The sequence below is a fragment of the Schistocerca gregaria genome, chromosome 3, assembly GCF_023897955.1.
Source record: "Schistocerca gregaria isolate iqSchGreg1 chromosome 3, iqSchGreg1.2, whole genome shotgun sequence".
NCBI classification, from domain to species: Eukaryota; Metazoa; Arthropoda; class Insecta; order Orthoptera; family Acrididae; genus Schistocerca; species Schistocerca gregaria.
The window spans coordinates 531,449,622-531,470,583 of record NC_064922.1 but is presented as its reverse complement, the minus strand read 5'-3'; the positions used below and the strand labels follow the sequence as shown (position 1 = coordinate 531,470,583).

At 42.8% G+C, this 20,962-nt stretch overlaps 1 protein-coding gene across 1 annotated transcript in view; it reads left to right on the top strand.

The window, feature by feature from the left end:
- The window catches only part of LOC126353920 (GTP-binding protein Di-Ras1), a 1,474,116-nt gene that overhangs the window by 1,033,813 nt on the left and 419,341 nt on the right, over window positions 1–20,962 (top strand). Inside the window, exon 5 of the mRNA XM_050003161.1 lies at window positions 14,624–14,670. The gene's annotated coding sequence lies outside the window, so the exon portion shown is untranslated. The remainder of the gene's footprint in view (window positions 1–14,623; window positions 14,671–20,962) is intronic.

Below are 20,962 nucleotides of genomic sequence, written 5' to 3'. Positions count from 1 at the left end.
TTCCGGCTGCTTTAAATACATTCAGTATCCGGCAAAAGGTCCGTACACTTGGATGCTCTCTGTCAGGGTAACCATCAAGATACATAGCCCAAGCCTGTTGGGCATTTTGATCACAATAGCTATATAAACACCATATCTACCTTTTCGGGGACTGTTAAACGTTCCATTTCAACAAGATTATATCTTCCGCGTAATTATTATGACTGGACAAGCGTTTTTTTTTCCTTTATTGAATTTCGATTCCCACCCAAAGTGGGAGAGGGGGCGGGGGCTGGCAGCAGCTTAATATGCCGTTCTACAGCGTACAGAAAAGTTAAAATCATAATGATAAGATAATAAAAATAAAATGAAAACTGTAAGATGGCGGATAGCTGTGGAAGATAAAATAGAAAAACACTGGGGTGACGATGCTAATGAAGACACACAGTAAGTAGACAAGCAAAACTTAAAAAAAAAAATCACGGCGACAGTCTGGTTTCTGTTCGCTAGTGATAAAAAGCACACATACTGACAGTATGGTTTCTGTTCGCAACACTTAAAAAAAAGGGAACACACTACACTCATTTAAACACTGAACTATAGACTACACATGAAGATAACACACACCACAGCCTAAGGCAGATTGGGGGGCAGGGGTTGGACGATCCAGACAGATGAGGGAAGAAAAGAGGAGGGAGCCGAGAGAGGACACGTAAAAAAAGGGGGCAGGGCAGACACGAGAAGGAGTGGGGAAGGCAGAGGAGGGGAAAGCAAAAGGACTCAGGGGAGAGAAATGGAGTGAAAGAGAGGGTGGGCGGGGAAAAACAGGAGGGAAGTGGGGGAGGGGGAAGGGGGACAAGAGGTTTCTTTTCCAGATGTGATATGGTACAGTTCAGCATCACCGGTCTCTTGCGGTCTAGCTGTGTTGGTCAGACAGTAAATTTATCCACAGAGCAGTAATACTGCATCACTGCAATACACTTTGTAGGTGTGGCGGTGGGACTTGGACCATACCACCCTTCAACGGTGACAGTACTACATCAGTCAGGCAGAAAAACTTAGCCCAACATGGGCAGGTAGGGTGGGAAAGTAGTGGACGTAGAATATGGGGCTAGTCCCGCCAAAGGCATGCCAGGCCTATAGTTAGCCGTGGTCGGAATCCGATTTCTCTAGGATGGTTAGAGAAACAGGATGTCGATTCAAGCGGCTTGGAAGTGTAGCCCAACGTGGTGTAACCCATGGACAGTGTCCTGCAGGCCATCCACTTTCTCATAGAGCCGCCACGCCTAGTTGCGCATGGTCGTATTGAGGTGATATCCTCTTCCTCGTGGATAGTCACAATTCTCGGGAGTGGCGGGGTGTGCAAGCTCCACCTGAGAAGCTTGTTCTGCAGGCGCTGCAACATCCACGTCCTGGTGAAGTAATGATGGGCCATGCAGCGAAGCCATATGTGACGACAGGCAGGATAACATTCACCACATTTGTAACAAGTTTTCACTACGACAACTTTGTTACGTCGCGAAGCGCTCCATTATTAACTACAAAGAAAACAAAATGGTGCAAATGGCTCTGAGCACTATGGGACTTAACTGTTGTGGTCATCAGTCCCCTAGAACTTAGAACTACTTAAACCTAACTAACCTAAGGACATCACACAACACCCAGCCATCACGAGGCAGAGAAAATCCCTGACCCCGCCCGGAATCGAACCCGGGAACCCGGAGGTGGGAAGCGAGAACGCTACCGCACGACCATGAGATGCGGGCTAATTGCTCGGTAGATGTGGAGCTTGGTATGCAAGTTAAGTTCCCTTCTGTGGAAGAGGGTATACAAAACCCAGGTCAGCTTTTGCCCCTTGTTGGCGACATACTCCGCACGATGGTGGAAGAGCAGCTCGTTTCGTTGGCCATCCAGACCCCGAGATAGGTGGTCATTGGGGACCAGGGCACCTGCACGCCTGCAATCGAAATATTGAGACGGAGGACTGATCGCCGTTTGGTGAAATAGACTGCCATAGTTTTGGCGACATTGAGAGCTATTTTGTTTGTTTGGCACCAGGTGATAGTGGCGTCCACCTGTCGCTGGAGGCGAGCGACGATGGCGTCAGTGATACGGCCAGTGGTATATAGTGCTGTGTCGTCAGCATATTATGCCAGGTGGCACTCGGGGATGACCGGCATATCATTCACATAGATATTAAAAAGGATGAGAGACAACACAGATCCTTGTGGAGTGCCCGCCGACAATTGGCTAATGCTGGAACACATTCTCCGTTGAGCCACTTTGGAAGTCCTACTGCAGAGGAAGTCATCCACGATCTTGACATAAATATCCAGTATAGGGGTCTGCACCAGCATCTTGTGTACTAGGTTGTCTTGCCAGATCTTGTCGTAGGCGTTCTGCAAGTCCAGAAAAACGGCAGCTGTCGGCGGTGTTGAAGCCTTTGCTGACGTGTTCAGTGACCCATAGGACCTGAAGTTCGGCAGAGAGGTACGAAGTGAATCCGAACTGTACAGGTCGGATCGTCCCAGCCGCGGCCAGGGGTTGGGAAAGTCGGTGGAGGATCACAGATTCAAGGACCTTCGCCATAGTATTTATGAGGCTGATGGGCCTTTTGTTGGTGGGTACTGTAGGGTCGTCGAACCGCTTGGGGATCCCAGTCAGCTTGGCTTGTTTCGACTGAAGGGGCAAAGGCCAGATGTGAGACAACAGTTTAAGATCTTGGTGAACAAGGCGAGAGGCGTGCATGGAAGATGGCAAATATGTTCATTTAAAAAGTCCATCGAATCATGGGCTGACCGGCCACGTTTCCATCATAGCATACGCTGAATTTCCGCCATGGACATAAAGAGAGGGGCAGCCAGGGGTGGACAGATGCGGAAAGTTGCAACAGCTGTCAGGACATCGGGTTCGTCCTGTAGTTCATCTGGAGAAAATGCCTGGACAAGGGGGTGGCTTTGGGCCTCAAAAGCATCCACCAGCGTTTCCACAATTTGGAGCCAACTGCTTTGCAAATAGGAAGGGCAGTCGCCAGCATAGAACGCTGCAGGGGGCGAATAACAGCCCAGTCACACTTATGGTGGCGGAGGAAAACAGTCATCCTGTCTTCCCATTGTTCAGACTTCCAGTAGGCGAGCCAGTGGCAGAATTCGCAATGGAAGCGTTTCATTTGGCATTTGTCCCGAGGATCGCGAAATAGTTTCCACCCCTGGCAGTAGTGGTTCTTTTGCATCTTCAGCTTCTGTAACAGGGAAGGCGAATCGTCCAGGGGGTTAAAGCCTGAGGTACAGGAGAGGTGGGGAGTTTTACTGCTTTCACTACTTTTGGTGGTAAGGTAATCCACAGCACGGACTACATTGGCCTGTGTTGTCAGGTCGAGGTCGTGTGGAATGGTGTTATTAAATACCCTGCTAAGCTTGTCCCATTCGTTGAGGGTGACAGTGGAACGAACATCAAATTAAAGGGCAGCATCGGTTAGGTGCAGTAGTACTGGGTCATGGTTGGAGGCCAGTTTGCCGAGAACTTCCAGTGACAACTGAGTGGTGATGTTTTTGAAAATGGCCACATCCAGAACATCTGACTGGCAGTTGGAATGGACTGGGATATGGATATGTTCATGGGGGCCATAGACCAATAGAGCTAAAGTATCCTCCAGGTCAAGGAGGAGGCAGCCTTTGGGATCAGAGACTCGAGAATGCCAGGCCAGATGCTTGGCATTGACATCTGCCCCAATGATGAGCCTGTCGAGGTGCGTGGCACGTTGCATTGTCCTGCTCGTAGATGCCATCATGCTGAGGGTAAACAAACTGCAGGTATGGACAAGGTCGCCAAGAATAGATGCATTGTTGTGGTTGACCAACTGTGCTTTCCAGAATGACGAGATCACCCAGAGAACGCCACGAAAACGTTTCCTAAGGCATAACGCTCCCTCCTCCAGTGTGGACCCTTGCAACGACTGTTACAGGGTGTTTGTTTTTTTGTCTGAGGGAGAATAAAACGTGATTCACCTGAAAAGACCAACTATCGCCGCTAAGTGAATGGCGAAAGTGGACGTCTGGTTGCGGTACTGGCGAGAAAATTTCAGCCTCCGTCGCTGATGAACAGCAGCAGGCATTGATGCCTGCTGTGAAGACCGATATGCAGCAATTTTCACTGAACGATCATTGAGCAGACAATGTTGGTAGCCCTTGTTTGATTTGTAGCCCCTCGTTCGATTTCGCCGTACACATCTCCGGAACCGTCGTTCAGCCCTATATTCTACTTGCCCGTCATGGCCGCATGAACCAGATACCTACCGCGGATACACATACGCTGTAATGTTTGCTGCGAGATCGTAGAGGAGGCACCGTTAGTAGCCCTTTGTTTCATCTGGGCGGTCAATTCCTCAACAGCTGCAAATCTATTCGCCTGTCCATATCTCTGCAGCTGTCGTTCACCCGTCTCACATATGGCTCGCGGTGCCCCACAGCTGCCTTGGCGCCGATTTGGATAGCTCCATTTTGACCTGTACGATGTACTTTAACCACGTCGCACGCTGACAGCTTACAAAATTAGCCGTTTCGGAAATGCCCGAAAGCCAATGATGACGCCCTGTTGGATGTCATATCAATCACGCCCTTTCAGCATTACAATGACGGCTCTACGGCACTGTTGTCGGCTTCCCCCTGACACGCTTTATACACTCCATACTCGTGTAGCTGCCACCTGCCGTCCGTGAGTGGTTATTGCACTTTGACGTGGGACATGAGCGACGGTCACGTTAATGAGACTGGACTGTGTACTTTCCTTTTCAAATGTGCTTTCAGCTTTATCTTATTTGTATTTCATTGAATTAGTACGATGAATGTACTTTGAAAGGAAAAACGGCTGAACTTTTCTTTGCATTTCTCTCTTATAGTGTTTTGTGGCTCTCTGTAGTGAGGAAGTACCAATAGCCATCGTGACTGATTTCATCACATTTTTCGGTTACGTAGCGCATATAATTCGTTACAGCCAGTAGTACGCAGCGGCTTTCATTTTGGAAAGGAAAAATACTTGTCAGGGAATAAAATATCTTCAGAGCTGCGTGCGTTTCTCGCGATTCTTATTACGCTAGTTAGTATCTGTGTTGCCAGTGCCAGATTTCTGGATTGTTAAGCTACACGGGAGATTCGCTGGCTGGTGTGCTGAGTGTTAAGCTGTAAGATATCAGGTCACTTCAACACTACAGTTCTAAACACTCCCGAGGTTTCGTGTGAAATTCCTAACACGCCGTAATCAGTGTAAATGAAGCTTTAATGAATTTCGAAAGTGAGACTGCAGCAGCCTGTGACCGTGATGCGCGTTCCTTGACGCTGCTGGGGCTTCAGCCTTGCATGCTTAATTAGATTCGAGTAAACAGAGACCGCTGCGCGGCTCGGAAATGCGAGACGCCGCCCAGGCTGCAGCGACAGAGCGCCAGCTCTGCTGCGAGGGCGTCAGGCGCAGCATCAACCGATTACGTCTACACCACTGGCAGTCGTGTTCCCGCCGGTCCGTTGCACGCAGAGTTCTGTAACGACTGTGTAGAAGGCAGATCTATGTCTCTTTGTCCGCATTGACGCTTTTGTGTATATTGTCCAGTTAGTCTACCACGCTGTTAAATTGTACACATACATTAGTCATATTGTTGTTGTCTTCAGTCCAGAGACTGATTTGATGCAGCTCTCCATGTTACTCTATCTTGTGCTAGCCTCTTCATCTCCGAGCAACTACTGCAACTCAAATACTTCTGAATCTGCTTAGTGTTTTCACCTCTTGGTCTCCCTCTACGATTTTTACCCAGCACGCTTCCTCCTAGTACCAAATTGGTGATCCCTTGATGCCTCAGAAGGTGTCCTACCAGCCCAGCCCTTCTTCTAGTCAAGCTGTGCCACAAATTCCTCTTCTCCCCGATTCTATTCAGCACCTTATTAATTACGTGATCTTCCCATCCAAACTGCAGCATTTTTCTGTAGCACCACGTTCATAAAGATTCTATTCTCTTTTTGTCTAAATTATTTTCTTCCATGATTCACTTCCATACATGGCTATTGTCAACAATAATACGTTCAGGAAAGACTTCCTAACACTTAAATCTATACTCGATAGTAAAAAATTTCTCCTCTTCAGAAAGGCTTTACTTGCCATAGCCAGCCCACATCATCAGATATTTTGCCTTCCGGGATATCAAATCTCCTCTGCTACTTTAGGTGTCTCATTTCCTAATCTAATTCCTCAGCATCATTCCATTATCCTCGTTTTGCTTTTTTTGATTTTCATCATATATTCTCCTTTCAAGACACTATCCATTCCGTTCAACTGCTCTTCCAGGTCCTTAGCTGTCCCCGACAGAATTACAATGCGTCGGCGAACCTCAAAGTTTTTATTTCTTCCCCACGAATTCGAATTCCTACCCAAAATATTTCTTTTGTTTCCTTTATTGTTTGCTCAATATTCAGATTGAATAACATCAGGGATAGGGCTCAACCCTGTCTCGCTCCCTCCTCAATCACTGCTTCTCTTTCCTGCCCCTCGACTCTTATAACTGCCGTCTTTTTTCTGTACAAATTGCAAATATCCTTTCGCTCCTGTATTCTATCCCTGCCACCTTCAGAATTTGAAACAGAGTATTCCGGTCAACATTGTCAAAAGCTTTCTCTAAGTCTAAAAATGCTAGAAAGAAAGGTTTGCCTCTCCTTAACCTGTCTTCTAAGATAATCCGTTGGGTCAGTATTGCCTCATGTGTTCCAAATTTCTACGGAATCCAAACTGATCTTCCCCGATGTCGGATCCTACCAATTTTTCCATTCGTCTGTAAAGAATTCGTATTAGTATTTTGCAGCCGTGACTTATTAAACTGATAGTTTGGTAGTTTTCACACCTGTCAAGATTTGCTTTCTTTGGGATTTGAATTATTACATTCTTCTTGAAGTCTGAGGGTATTTTTCCTGTGTCATACAACTTAATCATAGCTAACACTTGGTTTAAGAATCATGAAAGAAGGTTGTATACGTGGAAGAACCCTGGAGATACCAAAAGGTATCAGATAGATTATATAATGGTAAGACAGAGATTTAGGATCCAGGTTTTAAGTTGTAAGACATTTCCAGGGGCAGATGTGGACTCCGACCACAATCTATTGGTTATGACCTGTAGATTAAAACTGAAGAAACTGCAAAAATGTGGGAAATTAAGGAGATGGGACCTGGATAAACTGAAAGAACCAGAGGTCGTACAGAGTTTCAGGGAGAGCATAAGGGAACAATTGACAGGAATAGGGGAAAGAAATACAGTAGAAGAAGAATGGGTAGCTCTGAGGGATGTAGTAGTGAAGGCAGCAGAGGATAAAGTAGGTACAAAGACGAGGGCTGCTAGAAATCCTTGGGTAACAGAAGAAATATTGAATTTAATTGATGAAAGGAGAAAATATAAAAATGCAGTAAATGAAGCAGGCAAAAAGGAATACAAACGTCTCAAAAATGAGATCGACAGGAAGTGCAAAATGGCTAAACAGGGATGGCTAGAGGACAAATGTAAGGATGTAGAAGCTTATCTCACTAGGGGTAAGATAGATACTGCCTACAGGAAAATTAAAGAGACCTTTGGAGAGAAGAGAACCACGTGTATGAATATCAAGAGCTCAGATGGCAGCCCAGTTCTAAGCAAAGAAGGGAAGGCAGAAAGGTGGAAGGAGTATATAGTAGGTTTATACAAGGGCGATGTACTTGAGGACAATATTATGGAAATGGAAGAGGATGTAGATGAAGACGAAATGGGAGATACAATACTGCGTGAAGAGTTTGACAGAGCACTGAAAGACCTGAGTCGAAACAAGGCCCCCGGAGTAGACAACATTCCATTAGAACTACTGACAGCCTTGGGACAACCAGTCCTGACAAAACTCTACCAGCTGGTGAGCAAGATGTATGAGACAGGCGAAATACCCTCAGACTTCAAGAAGAATATAATAATTCCAATCCCAAAGAAAGCAGGTGCTGACAGATGTGAAAATTACCGAACTATCAGTTTAATAAGCCACGGCTGCAAAATACAAACGCGAATTCTTTACAGACGAATGGAAAAACTGGTAGATGCAGACCTCGGGGAGGATCAGTTTGGATTCCGTCGAAATGTTGGAACACGTGAGGCAATACTGACCTTACGACTTATCTTAGAAGAAAGATTAAGAAAAGGCAAACCTACGTTTCTAGCATTTGTAGACTTAGAGAAAGCTTTTGACAATGTTGACTGGAATACTCTTTTTCAAATTCTAAAGGTGGCAGGGGTAAGATACAGGGAGCGAAAGGCTATTTATAATTTGTACAGAAACCAGATGGCAGTCATAAGAGTCGAGGGGCATGAAAGGGAAGCAGTGGTTGGGAAAGGAGTGACACAGGGTTGTAGCCTCTCCCCGATGTTATTCAATCTGTATATTGAGCAAGCAGTAAAGGAAACAAAAGAAAAATTTGGAGTAGGTATTAAAATTCATGGAGACGAAGTAAAAACTTTGAGGTTTGCCGATGACATTGTAATTCTGTCAGAGACGGCAAAGGACTTGGAAGTGCAGTTGAACTGAATGGACAGTGTCTTGAAAGGAGGATATAAGATGAACATTAACAAAAGCAAAACGAGGATAATTGAATGTAGTCAAATTAAATCGGGTGATGCTGAGGGAATTAGATTAGGAAATGAGACACTTAAAGTAGTAAAGGAGTTTTGCTATTTAGGAAGTAAAATAACTGATGATGGTCGAAGTAGAGAGGATATAAAATGTAGACTGGCAATGGCAAGGAAAGCGTTTCTGAAGAAGAGAAATTTGTTAACATCGAATATAGCTTTATGTATCAGGAAGTCGTTTCTGAAAGTATTTGTATGGAGTGTAGCCATGTATGGAAGTGAAACGTGGACAATAAATAGTTTAGACAAGAAGAGAAGAGAATAGAAGCTTTCGAAATGTGGTGCTACAGAAGAATACTGAAGATAAGGTGGATAGAGCACGTAACTAATGAGGAGGTATTGAATAGGATTGGGGAGAAGAGAAGTTTGTGGCACAACTCGACTAGAAGAAGGGATCGGTTGGTAGGACATGTTTTGAGGCATCAAGGGATCACAAATTTAGCATTGGAGGGCAGCGTGGAGGGTAAAAATCGTAGAGGGAGACCGAGAGATGAGTACACTAAGCAGATTCAGAAGGATGTAGGTTGCAGTAGGTACTGGGAGATGAAGCAGCTTGCACAGGATAGAGTAGCATGGAGAGCTGCATCAAACCAGTCACAGGACTGAAGACAACAACAACAACAACATACATCTTGCTCACCAGATGGAAGAGTTTTCTCATGGCTCTCTCAAGACTGTCAGTAGTTCTAATGGAATGTTGTCTATTCCTGGGGTCTTGTTTCGACTTACGTCTTTCAGTGTTCTGTCAAATTCTTCTCGCAGTATCGTATCTCCCATTTTATCTTCATCTACGTCCTCTTCCATTTCCATAATACGGCCCTCAAGTACATCGCCCTTGTATAGACCCTCTATATACTCATTCGACCTTTCTGCTTAGAACTGGTCTTGCATCTGATCTCTTGACATTCATACAAGTGATTCTCTTTTTACGAAAGGTCTCTTTAATTTTCCTGTAGACAGTATCTATCTTACCCCAAGTGGTATATGCTTTTACATTTGTTCTCTAGCCATCCCTTCTTAGCCATTTTACACCTCCTGCCGATCTAATTTCTCAGACATTTTTATGCCTTTTCACCTGCTCCATTTACTGCAATTTTATATTTTCTCCCTTCATTATTAAATTCAATATCTCTTCTGTTACGCAAGGATTTCTACTAGCCCTCGTATTTGACACACATAATCCTCTGCTGCATTCATTATTTCATCTCTCAAAGGTACCCATTCTTCTTCTACTGTATTTCTTTCCCGTGTTCTTGTCAGTCGTTCCCTAATGCTTTCTCTCAAACTCTCTACAGCCTCTGGTTCCTTCAGTTTATCCAGGTCTCATATTCCTATCTTTTTACAAAAAATGGTTCAAATGGCTCTGAGCACTACGGGACTCAACTTCTGAGGTCATCAGTCGCCCTAGAACTTAGAACTACTTAAACCTAACTAACCTAAGGACATCACACACATCCATGCCCGAGGCAGGATTGGAACTGCGACAGTAGCGGTCACGCGGTTCCAAACTGATGCGCTTAGAACCGCACGGCCACACAGGCCGGCTATCTTTTTACAGTTTCTTCAGTTTTAATATACAGTTCATAACCAATAAATTGTGTTCAGAGCCCACATCTGCCTCTGGAAATGTCTTACAATTTAAAACCTGATTCCATAATCTCTGTCTTACCACTATGTAACCTGTCTGAAGAATTCCTGTACCTCCAGGCCTCTTCCACGTAAACAACCTTCTTTCATGAGTCTTAAACCAAGAGTTACCTATGATTAAGTTACGCTCTATGCAAAATCCTACAAGGTGGCTTCCTCTTTCGTTCCTTACCCACAGTCCGTATTCACCTACTAATTTCGCTTCTCTTCCTTTTCGTGCTATAAAATACTAGTCCCCCACGAATATTAAACTTTGTCTCCCTTAACTATCTAAATAATTTCTTTTACCGCGCCATACATTTCTTCAATCTATTAATCATCTGCGGAGCTGGTTGGCATATAAACTTGTACCACTATGGTAGGCCTGGGCTTCGTCTCTATTTTGGCTACTATAATGCGTTCGCTATGGTGATTGTAGTACCTTCTCAGTGTTCCTGTCTTTTTTTAAAAAAAATTCGTTATTAAACCAATTCCCCCATTACCCTTACTCGATTTTGTATTTTTAACTCTTTATTCACCTGACCAGCAGTCTTGTTCCTCCTGCCACCGAACGTCATTAATTCCAATTATATCAAACTTTAAACTATACATTTCTATTTTTAAATTTTCTACCCTACCTGCCCGATTAAGGGATCTGACATTCCATGCTCTGATCCGTAGAACGCCAGTTTTCTTTCTCCTGATAACGACATCCTCCTGAATAGTCCCCGCCCGGATATCCGAATGGGGGACTATTTTACCTCCGGAATATTTTACACAAGAGGACGCCATCAACATTTAACCATACAGTAAAGCTACATGCCCTCGGAAAAAATTACTGCTGTAATTTCCCCTTGCTTTGAGCCGTTCGCAGTACCAGCACAGCAAGGCCGTTTTGGTTAGTGTAACAAGGCCAGATCAGTCAACTATCCAGACTGTTGCCCCTGCAACTACTGAAAAGGCTCCTACCCGTCTCATGAACCATACTTTTGTCTGACCTCTTAGCAGATACCCCTCCGTCGTGGTTGCACCTACGGTACGGCCATCTGTATCGCTGAGGCACGCAAGCCTTCCCACCAACGGCAAGGTCCATGGTTCATTGGGGGGAGGGGGAGGGAATGACAATTATCATAACAAAAGCGTTTTTAGTTGTAGTAGTATTTTCTCGTGAAATTTCAGTGTAGTAGTATCTTCTCTTGAAATTTCAGTCACCATTTTCCTCGTCCAAATGTGAAATTATTTTGTTGGCGCCCCCTGCGTAGAGAGAAACGATCATCATGATAAGAGAAATCAGAGTTTGCACAGGAAGATTTAAGTGCTCGTTTTCCCCACACACTATTCGAGAGTAGAATGGGAGAGAAATAGCTTAAAGGTAGTTCGATGACCCTCTGCCAGGCACTTCATTGTGAATTGCAGAGTAATCGATGTAGATGTAGGTATGTATACATGGTGAATTAGCTGCCCCTACCGATGGACTGTGCAACACCCTCAGATACCATGCGCGAGATTTTTACACTCTCTCACTCGCCATGTGGAAACTGTCGCTCCTACAGAGGCTCCTTATCAGAGCCTTTTTGTAGTTAAATTTCGGACTGTGACACGTTTTCACTGTAGGCCATAGTTTTCGAGTTATTCAAGAGAAACGTACAAAAGTGAACCTTCAAACACACCCCCACTCCCACACTCAGCCTCCACTGGCCAGGATTTCTAATATATTGTTCATAATATGTTGTTCATAGTTCTCCCTCCTACCACTGTGCTATAATTTGGTACTGCACGAATTATTCCCGATATTCGACCTTTTGTGATCTTAATTGCGTGGCCTTGTTACGCCACCAACTTAATCGACCACTTACAAATTGTAAAACTGATGTTCGTGTAAATTTTGCGTTGCATTTTGGTGTATTTTAACAGCTTAACATAAACAGTTGCATCGTTGCATTGGTCAGGCCCTCTCACTACGCAGCTATTGTGCTTGTAAGTGTTTTAGTTTTTGATTGAATTGTCAATGTAATTAGTTTTCGTGCAACGTTCACAAAAGCAGTTTTTCTTTCATTACCCTTACGAGCACATTTCCATGTGGAGCAGTGGTTAGCACACTGGTCACGCATTCTGGAGGAGATCGGTTCAAACATGTATCCAGCCATCCTGATTTAGGTTTTCCGTGATTTCCCTGAATCACTCCAGGAAAATACAGGGATGGTTTCTTTGAAAGGGTATGGCCGATGTCCTTCCTCATCCTTCCCTAATCCGATGGGACCGATGACCTCGCTGTTTGGTCCCCTCCTACCAAATCAACCAACGATCAGAGACCAAAAAAGGGAGGGAGTCCCATTAACAGCAACATACCAGAAATAGAATAGTGAGTAATGAGTGTTGGGGTGGACGTGCATTTGAAGGTCATTTTGGTAGTTTTCCTTATAACTTGAAAACCATGGCGGTCAGTGAAAGCGTATCGCAATACAAAATTTAACTACATTAAATTTCCTACAAAAAGGTCACGTTCATTACTTCAGTAGTCTAATAATTTGCACATAACGAGCGAGAGAGAATGAAAACTTCATGAATGGTTTTTGAAGGTGTTGCGGGTCGCATAAAGCTCATTGTTAGGGGCAACTAAGTCACCCTGTATACAACTTCCATCAAAAATGAGTAAGGCGCACATCAACAAAATCTAATCTTACTAATTATCACATTTGTTTCTACACACACATCCATTCTCATACAGCACAGCGGAACATTTTGTTTGATGGTGCTGCCATCATTTTATACTGTTTAATTGCTCCCATGGATAACTGCCTGGTTTCGGTTAGCAAGTGAGTCCACAAGGTTGTACAGGTACGTCGCATTCAAGTCAAGCGATTCGAGGATTTTATCGCGCAGTTCCACCAAATTGTGGCGATGTTTATGTCGGTATTTTACCCGCTGTTCCAACATGTACCACACAATTTCTGTGAGGCTCAGGTCAGATGATTTCGCAGATCAGTCGATACTTAATAGAGTGTGGGAGTCTTCAGAAAACAAGTCATACTTTTCCAGCTATAGGAACGGTGCTGTTGTCTTCCTGTTCCCCGGTGAGCAATGAAAGGACCTTTATTCATTGCCTGCAGCTATTTTTGTCGGGTTTGAAAGTTATTTTGATTCAAAATCCGTGAAACGTTTCTCTGGTCCTTTTCAGTCGGTACCTTTTAGCGACCACAATTCTGACGTCCTGTTTCGTGGCCACGTGTGTTATACCACTTCACTTAAGACTTCAGAGGTAATAGGCCATGTTCCATACATAAAACTTCTCCGGCTACAGGAGACACCTGCTTCAGAGGTAAAGTGGCGAACTGTAACCAGAACTCTTGGGAGTGTCGAATATATAGGCAGTGTAGAGGGCACCACAGTTCATCACATGACGTCGGTTACGAGATTATCTCTGGTACTGCCAACCTTCTCGACTGAAGGTAATTGATCATCATTCTTATAATGCAACGTTAACGTCCAATTTTATCTAATTTAGCTCTTACCTCTTTTCTGATAAAATTGTTACGATGTTTATAAAGCTCAATAGCCTTTCTATGTATGCGTGCGTGATAATGTGATGATGTCGAGATGAGCTCGTCTCACTAAATTTTATTTCATGATCACCCTCTTGGTAAACATGTTCCGCTACGGCCGATTTATGCGTGAGTCCCAGGGGGTAATTCCTCTTGTGTTCAACCAGACGGCGCTCCCTCAACTTCTGGTTGCAGTTCGCCGTTTTACTTCTGAAGATGTCTCCTGTAGTCGGAGATGAAAAGATAGGGGAAGTTCTATGCGTCGACCACGGCCTATCGGCCCGAAAGTATTACGTGAAATCAGTACCGGCCGTGAAAGCTTACACTATATAACGTTACACCACTGTTTGAAGACACGTTGAACAATTCACCACGAAACACCAACAAATCCAGCATCACACACTGCGCAGAGATGAGCATGGCCATACACATTGCTCATTTTTGACGATCTGTCACATCTTTACATCTGTCTATGTTTACTTAAGATGTCACTTGAAACATAAGTATCTCACTGATCGCTACAACCTTACCCACACGTAGAGGCAGTGCGCACACGTCTAAGCATCTGACTCGATCATTGCGCCATCTGTAAAGACTTAACGATTCATCTGTGCGTGCGCACTGAGTTGACAAATTTCTTGTCGGGTGAGCTTATTGAAGTACGTGTAGATGTAGAAGGTTTAACTCTTTTCGTGTTCTATTTTAAATCGTTCATCTGTTCTACTTTTCATCTTACCGTCCCTTCGACGCCGACGCCATTGTAGGCAACTGTGTCTGACTACTCTGTCTCTCTGTCGCAGGCGGTGGCGGTAGGGGGACCTGGCTGTGTAGAAACTACCTGTCAAAGGTAAGGGTTCATCTGGATTTTACATTGGTTCCTATATGTGCATGACATGTTCGTAAAATGTTTGTCGCTAATATTGAGCAACTGATGTGTTTTCACAGAATACAGCTCTGCACAGGGCTCTGTACACTACATGGTTCCACGAAGACGAGAACATCGTTAACAGCTCAAGATGATAATTTGTTGAAATAAATGATACACAAAGAAACTGAAAATAACGATAATTAAGACTATAAGAGACTCTTTTGCAAAGTTCTGAGGTAAATAGTAACTGGCACATCATCGCTCATCCCCACACCCCGTTATAAACGCGTCTATCACTGTGTATGTCTCTTATATAAACGTATATACTATTCTACTAGTTGCAGAAAGTACAACATATCTTTATTCACGATTGCGAATTCGGCTATTGTGCAACTATTAATTAACAGCTGTAATAACACAAATTTCTTAGACACCAATTCAACGTTAAGAATATATTCTGATCGCAAAATATTTATACATACAAAATATTTTTATAAGCACTGTAATTCTTCCTACCTTACTGTTTAGTGCGTCGGCACATGTTATTCCTTTCAGGAGAAAGCTGTCTACGTGTCAGCCATGTCTACATATTCCATGTGCAAAATAAGACAGGAGGTTTCGTCACTTCTACAGGGCAACCCAGGAGGAATGGTTAGTATTTAGGGCTTATGGTAGGAACGATCATTCGAAGCAAAAACGTCTAGTAAAAATACGTTCTAAAATGGATACGTTCAGAGTTATGAGCACTTCTTCGATACTACTAAACAAATCTCTTCTCTTGCAAGCTCTTTCTTTCGCATATTTTGGGAGAACGTAGTATCGATCAAAACAAGATAAAAAAGTCCAGTAAACATGGTCTCCAAAATACATAACTTAAGAGCTATCAGAACCTGTTCAGTTGGAGAGACTTGTTTATAGCTCTCCGGGTATACATTTTGGAGCCTACATTCAGTGGCTAGGTCGCAGAAAATGGCATAGAGCAGGTGAAGAATGACTTAATTGATCACAAAGTATGCATGACGCGTTTCAGAATTATTTTCCTCTTCAGACTAACAATCTGTCTTCTCATGTTAAGTACACAACTGGTAACGCTTTTGTCCTTGTACTATCGTGAATTCCTTATCGTATTACATCCATATAAGTTGCTCTACTAACTACTATCGAATTCATGTCATGTCCGTACATAATTCCCACTGCGTATCCACCAAGTGTAACATCTGACAACTGAAGTTTTACCAATGTGTCGGGCGAAGATCCTATTTGTGGTGTCAGAGATACATTTTTCGTAATTTCTATGCTTTATGTACTTTATTTAATTACAATGTAAAATTGTCTATAAACTGTCCTATTTATAGTAGTTAAAAGAGAAGAATTTTATTGATTATAAGACATATATTTTAAGAAACTAGTAGCACTAATGACGTATGCCAACACAGCCGTTCGTACACAGAGCGTGGCAGGAGGAATGGTCAATATTCAGTGATATGGCAGGAAGGCTCAGTTGACGCAAAAACCTTCATAGGGACATAGTTTCTACTCCAAATGCTCCCGAGATGGACTAGTGATCATTTTAGAAGAGCGAATAACGTGATGGATTTACTTGCATTTGTTGGAACATTCATTTGTTGAGCAACTTGAGGACGTTCCTTTGCTTACGCTAACGGCAATGTACTTCCATTATGACAGAGCCCCTTTTTACAAAGTGTGTGAGGGGGCATCTCACCTGCTCGTACCCTAATAGCTGGATTTGGTAGAAATAACTGACCATCATGATCACCCGGCATTATGCCTGAAAGTTCTGTAGATATGGTGTTGGATGAAGTCTTAGGCGTACAACGAAAGATGAATACCGGGAATGAGCTGATTGGTCGCATCACGGACGCCGCTGCCCTCATTAGGAAACGTGCAGACGCACTCAGAGAGGCAAAACGTCATGTCCTCCCAAGAGTGCACAAATGCATTGAAATTGACGGTGGGATATTGGAACATTTACTGTGGACTCTACAACACCTGTAATGTGACGCGTAGGATATGTATATGTTAAAAATACAAATTTTTCTATTGTTACTCAGTAAAACTCATGATGTAATGTTTAGTAACTGTTGTGTATGTGTATTTGTGTACACATGACAATGTACCGAATAATACAGTCTGTAAATAACAATTTACATTAAAACTGGTCTACCTCGGAAACCGTTCGGAATAGGGCATACGAGGTGTGATTAAAAAGTAAATGGAGTTACTTAATTTCGCAGGCTTTATACCACGATTTTCAATTTCTTTTATTTTGTTGGTACATATGTTTCTCATTTATGTTTACATTTTCAGCTGCTTTGAATATTTAGTTTCTTGTTGACAGTCGAAAAGATTATACGTGTTTTCGTGTGCTAGGCGAATTTTTACTTTCGAAAGAGGTAGGTCAAAGAATTTGCATTAAATGTTCCTTGAAAAATGGAACAAAGTGCAGCACCGCATTCGAAATGTTGACTGTGGTTTTTGGCCAATCTACTATGACAAGAGTTCACGAGAGGTACAAACGTGTCGAAGAGGGTCGGGACAACGTTGAAGACAACTACCATCCTGGACGGCCTAGCACATGAACTGCTGACGACTATGTGGAAGAAGTAAAGAAAATGATTCTGAAAAACCGCCGACTCGCCATCAGAGAGATTGCTGATGACCTCGGCATATCCTTCGGCTCATGCCAAGCAATTTTCTCGGATTTTTCGGCATGAAACGCATAGTAGCAAAGTTTGTCACAGAATTGGTAAATTTCGACGAGAAACGTCGTCGCGCAAACATCGTTCAGGAGTTGCCGAGTGAAGTCGACAATAATCCAGAACTTTCCAAGAAGATAATAACATGTGATGAAACATGGCTATGCGGGTATGAAGTTGAAACCAAGGCCAAATCGTCCTAATTGAAATATCCTGAATAGTCAAGACTGAAAAGGACATGACAAGTTCGAGAGTAAGTGAAGGTTCTTCTCACCGTTCTCTTCGCTGACAATGCATCATGAATTCCTGCCTTAAGATCGTATGGTCAATAAGGAATACTGCTTGTAAGTTATGCGCCGTTTGCGAGAAGCAATCCGAAGAAAACGACCAGAAATGTAGCAAAACCATTCGTGAAAATTGCATTATGATAACACTCCCGCTCGTACGTGAATGCTTCTTCGTGATTTTTTGCCAAAAAATAAAACCGTTATGTTGCCTCTGCAACAATATTCGCTAGACATGGCCCCCTGTGACTTCTTTATATTCCCGAGGCTGAAGAGAATCATGAAATGACGTCCTTTTACCATGACCGATGATACAAAAACGGTATCTCTGAAGGAGCTGACACCATAACAAAATGTGCGTTCCAGCTGTGCTTCCCAGATTGGAAAAAGCTCTAAAACAAGTTTATTATATGTGAGGGAGATTACTTTGAAGGAGGGGGGGGGGATGTTCACGTTGATGAATAATTAAAGATTCTTTAAGAAAATCAAAAATTCCCGTTGCTTTTTGAACACACCTCATACATCTACTTAATGTTTTATGCTCCAAATGATCGTTCCTATCGTACAACTGAATATTGACAATTGCGCCTGGGACACCTTGTATATTCTTCTGTACAGCACGATTTCGCACATTGTGTATAATATTACATATCAAAAGCTTTAGTAAATAAAATCTTACATAACAGCAAAAAATCTTTCTCTTAAAACAATGGCTAAAACTTTGTACAAAATGTCTGTACCTGCGCTGCTGGTCACGAAAACACAATGGGTGCGAGAGTGGTGTACTGGCCACATGCCCCTCCATATCCGCATCAAACGACAACAATAGGCTGAGTACGAAAAGGCGGTCGGTCAGCACCGTTGCGCCTTCAGAGGACTCTTCGGACGTAGTTTTATTTATCTGTATCTACACCTACAGCTACGTAGATATTCCCAAACGATCGTACGGTTCGGGGTGGAGAGTACCCTGTACCACTACTACTCAAATCCTTTCCTGTTCCTCTCGCATATAGAGCGAGGAAAAAACGACTATCTATATGGCTAACGTAAGAGAGTATATGTGTGATTATCAGTATTTAATTTATAATATTAGGCTGCATCTATTCAAAAACGTAATTAAAATTTTCTAAGAACTATTCCATAATTAATTCAGTTTGCTCGTTTAAAAATATGTCTGCCTGATTCTTCATCTGATCGTAAAACTCCATTTTCTCCAAAACGTTCATTGTTTCACCTTTCTTTATGCAAGATCGTAAGATACGGTTCTATATCCGATACACGGTGTTCACTCTATTTAAGATGGGCTGCAAAAATTTATGTGTTGCTATCGATTACTCTTACATGCTCCTGTCTCACAAAAAATGTTCGCCCTATACGAGCAATGTAACATTTTTGCACGCCTCCCTATCTGCTCTATAAACCCCGGATTCGGAAACTGGCTTAACTTCAGTAGCTGTCACTTGATAATCGCGGTCACGGTTAATTACATTTGATAACACAACAGAGGGATGAAGTTTTTCTCCTCAAAGTATTGTCGGACAGTGGACGCAAGCAAACAGACAAAAATACTTGATGTGTTAATAGCTATGGCCGTATGTTAAAGACATAAAATTTTTGCACACTTCAACAGAAGTTTCTGGACCTTCCACGTATTTATTGCGATCACAGATGACAAGTTTCAAGTGAAGTATCTTTAAAAATGATTCCTTTTTTTCGCGAGACCATTTCCTCCACATGAATGAAGACAGAAAATTGCAGTAAACATTAACTTACCCTTAGGACTAGAATGCTATTATTTTCAAAAAGAACAACCAGTTTTACAAGGGTGTAGCTTCTACACGCTTGCCCACAAAACTTAGAATCAAATATTCCATTATTCAAAGTTGCGAAGTTTCTGAAATGGGCAACACATAGCGACGAATTATTTTTTTCACAACTGTCCCCCCCCCCCCCCCCCCCAAACAAAAAGACTGTGCGGAGAGTCGTACTCAGTACGAGCTGCAATTTCATTCTTTCGACAGCGGCCCACTGTAGTAACTGAATTGCAGCGATTGGAACAGAGAACGCAGATTGTCTTTTATCACTGTACTCAACCCATGCTGAGTAATGAAAGAGCTAGTGAACCAGCTACACCAAGGGAGACCAACACAGTCAACGACATGATATGGCAATTTACAACTGGCACGAAGGTAAACTTCTGATTCCGAAGCGTAAGTTAACCTCAAGTTTCTATCTACTTTCATGTAGACGATATAATCTTGTGAAATTGGATGGATGTTTTATACACAGTGTTCTGTTTAAGAGGCTCGTGTTATGTTCATAATTTTGTATGGTGAAAATAGGTATGAAAAGATTGAGTAGTCTATTCCAAGATAGAATTTTCTCGTTGTAAAGACTACATTGTAGTAATCAACATGCAATTTCTTTAAAATTCTAAGCATCTCTTTCCCTATGAGCCAGTCATTTACATAGGCTAGCAGAACACATGACGGACTTGTGTAGGGTAAAGTTAAACAAAGTCAGATACAAACAGATAAATGTGAGTCGGCCTAACTTTGCAGCACCAATCGTCCCAACAGCTATGAGTTAAAACGCATTTTGAAAACACATTCATCCAAAAATATTGCGGTCCTACGATACAAAAAATGTTCCGAGAAGGTAAATAAGTAAACCAGGAACATAAATTTTAAATCGCTTTGATTGAGAACAGTACTTGGATAACGCAAGCAACGTCAGAAAATGTACTAGAGCCGTACCTCTCAAACACAGAGATACACAATATGTCAGTCACTACTCCATATTCGACAGCGCTGGCAGATTCGTTTCCACATCAGGGAAACACCATGCATAATACATGCAGCTGGCAGCACCAGCCACCAGACTGCACAGGCTTCGCCCTGTCCTCAGCAACAGACAAAAGAGAATTTTGTGTCCTGAATTCACCAGTGCTTTAATGTGCTCCGCATTTTCGTTGTTAGTAGTTGTTAAACTGATGCTAGTTCTGTGAAAATAGTAATTTGTGCTATGTCATCAGTTATAGTCTACATTTGTGCCTTCTACGTTTATTGACGAGCTCAGACAACTGTTAACTGAAGTTTCAGGATATATCTGGTAAATTAATGGTGTATTTTTAAGAATTTTCGGAAATTAACGAGTGTTGTGGGAAATAAATCGTCAAGGAAAATGACGACTATAGGTTTCAGTTGTGCAGTAATAATTTCTGATTCTCTAAAAATGCTGATAGAAAAGATTATTTATGTGGTAACTGTT